At 40.3% G+C, this 7,621-nt stretch overlaps 1 pseudogene; it reads left to right on the forward strand.

The window, feature by feature from the left end:
* Positions 1-1,408: 1,408 nt before the first annotated feature.
* Positions 1,409-3,405, forward strand: LOC112926890 (nuclear RNA export factor 2 pseudogene; annotated as a pseudogene).
* Positions 3,406-7,621: the final 4,216 nt, after the last annotated feature.

Here is a 7,621-nt window from a genome sequence, read left to right on the forward strand (position 1 = left end):
TTTGCCGTATGGTATAATTGGCACTTTGGCAGAGGACAACAGAGGATCCCATGGAGCACAGAAGACGGACATCTTAGGATTTCTGGGGGAGGAGTTCTCTGAGCTAAATGCTTAAGGACATGAGGGAGTTAACCCCCCCAACACACACACACACACACACACACACACACACACACACACACGGAGGAGAAGATGAGCTTTCCAGACAGGGGAGGACCTACTGCAAAGCCTAGAACTGCACAGGAGAGAGCTTACACCTGGAGGTAAAGGGGATGGGTGGTAAGCCTTTGAGCAAGGTTCAGGTCTCCTCCCCACAACACTCTCAACTACACAAGACTTGCCTGGAACATGTTCCTCAATGCAGACTCCATGGCCACAACACATGGTTTTAAATCAGATGTGCAGTGGTTATGAGCCTTCCATGGTATAAGATCACTGGAGGAGCTGTTTTAATTTTTTTTTATTTATTTATGATAGTCACACAGAGAGAGAGAGAGAGAGAAGCAGAGACACAGGAGGAGGGAGAAGCAGGCTCCATGCACCGGGAGCCCGACGTGGGACTCGATCCCGGGTCCCCAGGATCGCGCCCTGGGCCAAAGGCAGGCACCAAACCGCTGCGCCACCCAGGGATCCCGAGGAGCTGTTTTAAAACTACATTTCCTCAGGCCCAGCCTCAATGATTTTGCCTCAATAGGTGTGAGGTGGGATCCGGGGCACGGTACCTCCCGAAGTGGTTCTCCTGTCCAACCAGGGTCAAGAATCAACAGTAGGGCCACTGCATTTTAACAAGCTCCCAGGTGATTATGATGTCCATTACCTTTCTCAAACTGCTACCCTGAGGCTCAGTGAGACACAAGTTTAGCGGCTCTTCTTCACCAAAGCAACTGTCTTCAAAGTGTGATCCCTGAACCAGCAGTATCAGCATGACCTGGGTACTTCAAAATGCCAATCCCTGGGCCTCACCTAGACTTACTGGATCAGAAACTCCATGGGTGAGGATGCGTTGTACTCTAACAACCCACCAGCTGATTCTGATATGTTAAAACTTGAGAACCACTCACTAAAGAGAAATCAGTGTATTAGGTGTTTGTATTGGGGGGCAGGGATAAAGAAGGTATGGTGATACATACACTGATCTCCCTAAGTTGCTACTCAAGGGAGAACATGTTTATAATTTTTCTTTCTTGAAATGAGGCACGTTTCTCCATGAATTGCAAAGCAAGAAAAATAAAACAGATGACAAATGATGCTTTTAACTTGCCTTTTGCTGGTATTTGACTCTCTACTGGCCATCCCATCTTCTGAAGGCATCTCAGCTCGATTATTATTTAACAAGGGCCAGTTTAAAATATAAACTCTTGAAAAATTGAGGTATTCTGAACCGTGAGGTGACTTCGATCTCTCTGTCATGTGGACCCTGCCAGTCAAGGCCCTGGAAGTCAGCACTTCCAGGTTTGACATACAAAATGCTATGTCTGAAAGACAGCAACAACAAAAATATGTTCTTCCGTATGAGAAAGATAAAAAATACAGAAGTGAAGAATACAATGATGGGGGTAGCTCACCTCAAGGAAGAAAGAAAGTTTGGAGTTCTTTCCAAGGTAATTTTGACAAAAGGAACTCTCATTATGAACGTGGTGGATTTGAGCCGCAGCCTTCACCCCTCCAGGAGGATAATGAAAATGTGTCGATGGGGGATGTCCAGGAGGACCCCCAAGTAAGACACACTCCTTATAATACCCGACGCAACAAGAGGAGAGTGAAATGGCATAATGAAGGCCATATCCATATTACTGTGTGGAGAGATAGAAAAAATCTGAAGAGAGAAGTAGAAGAGAACACACAAGATGGAATCTCAGGGAGCTGGTTCAAGATCACCATTCCCTATGGGAGAAAGTATGACAAGGCATGGCTAATGAATTCAATCCAGAGACACTGCAGTGTCCCCTTCGTTCCAGTGGATTTCCACTACATTAAAAACCAGGCCCGGTTCTTTGTCCAGGATGTTTGCACTGCCTCTGCATTGAAGGATGTAAACTACAATATTTTTGACGAGGAGAACCGGAAGATATCTATCTTTGTCAATCCCTCAAGTGTACCCTACTCTGTGCGGTACAAGTTGGAGCCAGAAGAAATGGAACAGCTAAAGCTGACCATGAACAAATGCTGTGATGTCTCCCAGCAAGCTCTTGATCTCCAGAGTCTCCGCTTTGACCCAGATTTGGTGGTCCATGATATTGATGTAATCCTGAATTGAAGAAACTGCATGGCTGCCACCCTACAGATCATTGAAGAGAATTTCCCTGAGCTATTGTCTTTGAACTTGAGCAACAACAAACTGTATGGGCTGGATGGCCTGTCTGACATTATAGAGAAGGCCCCCAGAGTCAAGATTCTGAACCTCTCCAAAATTGAGCTGAACTTGGTGTGGGAGTTAAACAAGATGAAAGGGCTGAATCTTGAAGAGCTTTGGCTAGAAGGAAACCCCTTGTGTGACACCTTTCCAGACAAGTCCACCTACATAAGTGCCATCAGGGATTGTTTTCCCAAGCTGTTATGCCTGGATGGCCAGGACTTAACCCCACCAGATATCATTGATACTGACATTCCATATTCAATACAGCCCTCCAAGGAAAGCTACAAAGGATCTGAGGAACTGAAAAATCCAGTCTTGCAATTCCTGCAGCAGTACTACTTGATCTATGACTCTGGAAACCAGCAGGGTCTCCTCGGTGCCTACCATGATGAAGCCTGCTTCTCCCTGGCCATTTCCTTCAAGCCCAAAGACCCAGTGCCAAGCAACTTGTGCAAGTACTTCAAGGAAAACAGGAATATGAAGAATCTCAAGCACTTCTCCCTGTGTGTTCAGCTGCTGAAGCATATAAAATATGACATCCTGTGCTCCCTCTATATGCTTCCCAAAACATAGCATGACCTCAGCTCCTTCATGGTGGACATGTGGTTCCAGATGGAGAAGATGATCTGCTTCTCTGTCAGTGGGGTGTTCAAGGAAGTGGAAGGAAAGTCTCAGAGTTTCGTTTGTGCCTTCACCCGAACTTCATCGCTACCCCTGTCAGTGATTCCACTCTGTGCATCGTGAATGATGAGCTGTTTGTGAGAGATGCCACCCCCAATGAGATTCAGAGTGTGTTTTCCAAACAAGAGCCTACACTGACCTCCAGCTCCATGGTCACCCTCTCCCAGGAGCAGCAGGAAATGGTACAGGCTTTCTCCACTCAATCTGGGATGAAACTCGAGTGGTCTCAGAAGTGCCTACAGGAAAATGAGTGGAACTACACCAGAGCTGGTCAGATCTTCACTGTGTTCAAGCCTATGCCCATGCCCATGAGTGGGAAAAGAGGCCTGACTGACCAAGAAGCCAAAGTTATGTTCCAGGCCAGGTGACATACCACCGGGAGGATCAGTTGTTCCATGTATTTTCCCCACTCATATGATTGCTATTTAGTTTCATAATAAAGAATGATACTTCACGTTGTAAAAAAAGAATAAAAATAAATAAAAATAAATAAAAATAAAATATAAACTCTTAATGAGACCCCAGGCATGTGTTTTCCACATTCTTACTTTTTCAAAATGCATTTGACTTGGCACATCACACATTTGTCTCCCCATGTTTCCACTGTAGAAGGCAGGGAAGGAGTGTCTAATATTCTTAAGACAAAGGTCTGGAGGTCCACTGTAGCCACGTTTTGTTAATGCTTTAGGTATTCTCGAGATCTGCATTTGCTGACCAGTTTTTAGAAACTTACATTATTAGCAAAGGAATTTCCTTTGCTAATAAACTAAACGGCAATTAAGTTTCAGTGGAAAGCACCCTAATTTTATATTATCAATTATTTCTGTCTTTAGGTTTTCCTTTTTCCCTGGGGAGGCTGCATACACTCTGGCATTATAGAGACATGGTTTCAAGTAAGGACTGAGCTTCTGGTTATCAAGGTATTTAATATTCCTGACACTTTATTTCCTTTAGATGTAGAATAAGGATAACAATTTCCCCTTTTGTTAAAAATGGTCACTCTTAGGAGTAGATAAAACGAAGCCCATGTTGCATTGGAGATGTTCAGTTATGTTCCCCTCTTATTAGCTACCTTTAACTGAATTATCATAAGAATTCTGTAGGTTGGTCTGGAATATTCTGAATTTTTTTGCTTCTCTTCCCAGGGAGAGGCCTGGCATAAGAAACAGCATTGCAGTGGAGGAGTTATCTCATGGGCTAGCACACTCTATTTACAATGGAGAAAAACATTATATAAGGATGCAGAGTCACATGAGTTAATTATAAACATTAATTCAGTTAATTCAGCTCAGAAGCTAGTGAACTTTGGACATGACTTTGAACCCATCCTTTATCTTCTTGTTTGGACAGCTTCAAAAATATTTATAGAACAGATTTCAAGGCTCAGCCATGGATGCACCCATTCCCTCAGTCCACAGAAAACTGCAAGAAAATGATCTAGAATGTGGCAGTTCACTCTAGCCTGAGTGCATATTCAGACTCGGCCCAAGTCATATACATGTGGAAACTGCAGTGCATAATTCTTTATCGGATAAGACACCTTAAAATAAAACTAATGATAATACAGGGCCACAATCTTGCAATTTATGCATGGAAACCAATGTGTTTCAAAATGAAATTTTTTCTAATTTTATAGAGGTGATGTTGCTCATATACCTTATACTGAGCAGCACCCTGGTAGGTCTGAGGCAACACCTGTAATCAAACCTAATGGTAGTTCTGCAACATAATGCATAAGCATTCACAGTAGTAAAATAAATAATGACCAAAAGAGCCTCACATTCAGTTCATATTTTGTCACAAAATCAATTGAGCAAGTCAAGATTCATAAACAAATAAGAAGTAAAAACTTTATAGTTTTCAAAGCTTTTTAACTTTAAAAATTATGGATAATTTTGGAAGGACCTATATTATATTTTCCTTTGGGGAGTTTCCAATCCTATTAGGTTGCTATATTCAAAACCCCACACATCTCATTGGCAAGATCCAAAATAGCATTTATAACAACTTTCTCAAATCAGTAAGGGGCATAAATTATTTCAAATTCTGCTATCACCCTTAAACTGGTGTTGATAATGCAAGAAATGTGCACAAATTATGGCTTTTAGTTTACTGTAATGGTTTTAAGTTATTGGTGGGAAAAATGATCAAGCTAGAATAAAATATAGTCTGCCAACTTATTTAATAAATGTTTTCCAAGGTTGGTAGAAAGGATATTTAAGGGAAATAATCAATTAAAGAAAATAAGACTTCAAAACAATCACTAACATTTCAGCTCCTGAAAACTGTTGAGCAAGTGATTATTGAGCATGATTCTTCAAATGCATTAACTCCTCTATTTTAGACGGTTTGCCAGGGTCCCAGAGCCCTGTAATAGCTTGCTGAGGAGTAGAGCAGCTAAATGGATGGATGCAAAGTTTTCATATGTCAGAAATGTATTGTTCTTGGTTGATGATGCCATACAAGTCAAAGTCCTAAGCCACCTCAAGTTACTCATTTTTTTCCTGGATATAAAGCAAACATGTTAATAAACTTCTGCTTGCTCTTATTAATTATAGGGCATTAACCAAGAACTCAGAAGGACAGGGGTAAATTATTTTTTCTCCCCTATATACAGAAAACAGAAGGTAACTTGTTGACCTTAGTAAGTCAGCTTTCAACTTACATAATGTACAAATGGATGCTCAGTTAATACTATTTTATTATAGTACTTGTAGATAATGAGACCATATTCAAATTAAAAATGACATCAAAACTACTAACCCCAAATAACTACTAAATTACTTTTTATTAGTACATAATTTTGTGTTATTCCACTACAAGAATATAGTTCTACTTAAATGTCCTAGTCAGCTTTACTGAATATACTAGATCTGCATAATCTGTGATAATTAATTGTCTGATCAACATCATAGAAGTAATGTATTTTGAAGAAAGCGTCTTAGCCTCACCTGCCCTGATATGAAGATATGCAGCTGTTAATAAAAGGAAAATGAAGATCAAAAAGCATTCCAGTCTACAAAAGACTTACTAGCTTCATTGCCTTACCCCTCTTTGAATAATGCTGCTCTATCAAATGCTTAGTCTTTCATTTTAATGAATGTGATCTATTTATTTTTGGTAATAGCATCTCAGGAGCACTTAAACCATTCTTAAGCCTTACAGTCTAGGCAGATATTTGACTATCTGGAAGGATTATGTATGTGTCTCTAAAAAGCCAAAGTATACAGTGAAAACCAATAAAGGAACTGGTTAAAAGCAACACACATCAATCCTTTGGGCAAATGGGAGCATGTAGTGAAAACGATGCTTTATCTACACATCTGGTTTGCTAATGTATGCAAGTAAGGGTTGTTTGAAACATCTTCTCTATAATTATTCCACTTTAAGTCAAGAATGTCCTCAATTCATCCAATGTTGGGGGGGGGCAGTGTGAGGGAATGGTGGCCAACGTGGAAGGATTGCATAAAATAAGGAATAAGAACACAAAAGTATGGCTTGTAAAACTTCATCAATTTTGTCTTTTATGCCTATAGGCTTCAATTTCATGATCAGCAAACATTTATTGAGTGCCTGTTATAGACCAGGCACGGGCCAAAAGGCCTCAACACACATCATGTGAATAAATTACCCACCCACAATGTTCAATGTATGATTGTATATTCCTTTCATAAATGCCATGAGCTTCTCTAGAAATAAGGGGAAGTGATTTTGAGTGTGTTGTTTTAAGTTCCAGCTCTTTGAAGCTATTAATATATGTTTGTCTTTTAACATATTTTTCCTATAAATTCATCTTGCTGCTGATGTAGCAATATCCACAAGAACATGTTGACTTCAGGACACATGGCTTTAAATCATGACTGTACAACAGGATTTGGCACTGCACCAAAGGACCAGGATATCTGGTGCAGAAGCCTTGCTTTTAAGCACTTCTTTATGAAGAAAAAGGAGAGCCAGTTCCTTGATGGACTCATTCTCTCCCACAAACCCCAGCTGCATGTTTATATGGAAAACATAATGGAACACCTCCATTGTGAAGCTCTAACATCACCAAAACCAAAAATTCCCACCTCTTGAGTTCCTATCACTTAACAAAATTGAAATAGATCTAAGGGGTGAACACATTGGATCAACCACTATTCAGCAGGCACATATTGTGCAAGCAAAGAGTCACAGTTAACTATTCAAACACTTGGGACCCAGAGTGTTTAGAGATTAGCTAAAGTGATGACAGAGCATAGCCATCAGTATTCACATTTAGTCTTTAAAAGCTGTTGATCAGAGATTTCAGGCCCTTTGAGATAAATGTCTTCTTTGAACATGTTCATAGTAGTTCATTTTCAGTGTAATTTTAGACCTTTGAACAGGAAAATTTCCTTCTATGCTTCTACAAAGGAGCTTTAAGAAATCTATGAAACACTAAGCAAACCACAAAACTTCTGTAAATCTGTTTCCTACCCCTGTTGGATATATAGACTAATACTCCCATGCATAGAAAGAACCTGTTAGTATACTTGAGATTCATCCACAATACAAGGCAGATTATTTCAACGAAACAAGTCAGACATCAGTCCTGTCCATTAA

Source organism: Vulpes vulpes, chromosome 5, assembly GCF_048418805.1.
Source record: "Vulpes vulpes isolate BD-2025 chromosome 5, VulVul3, whole genome shotgun sequence".
In the NCBI taxonomy this organism is placed as follows: Eukaryota; Metazoa; Chordata; class Mammalia; order Carnivora; family Canidae; genus Vulpes; species Vulpes vulpes.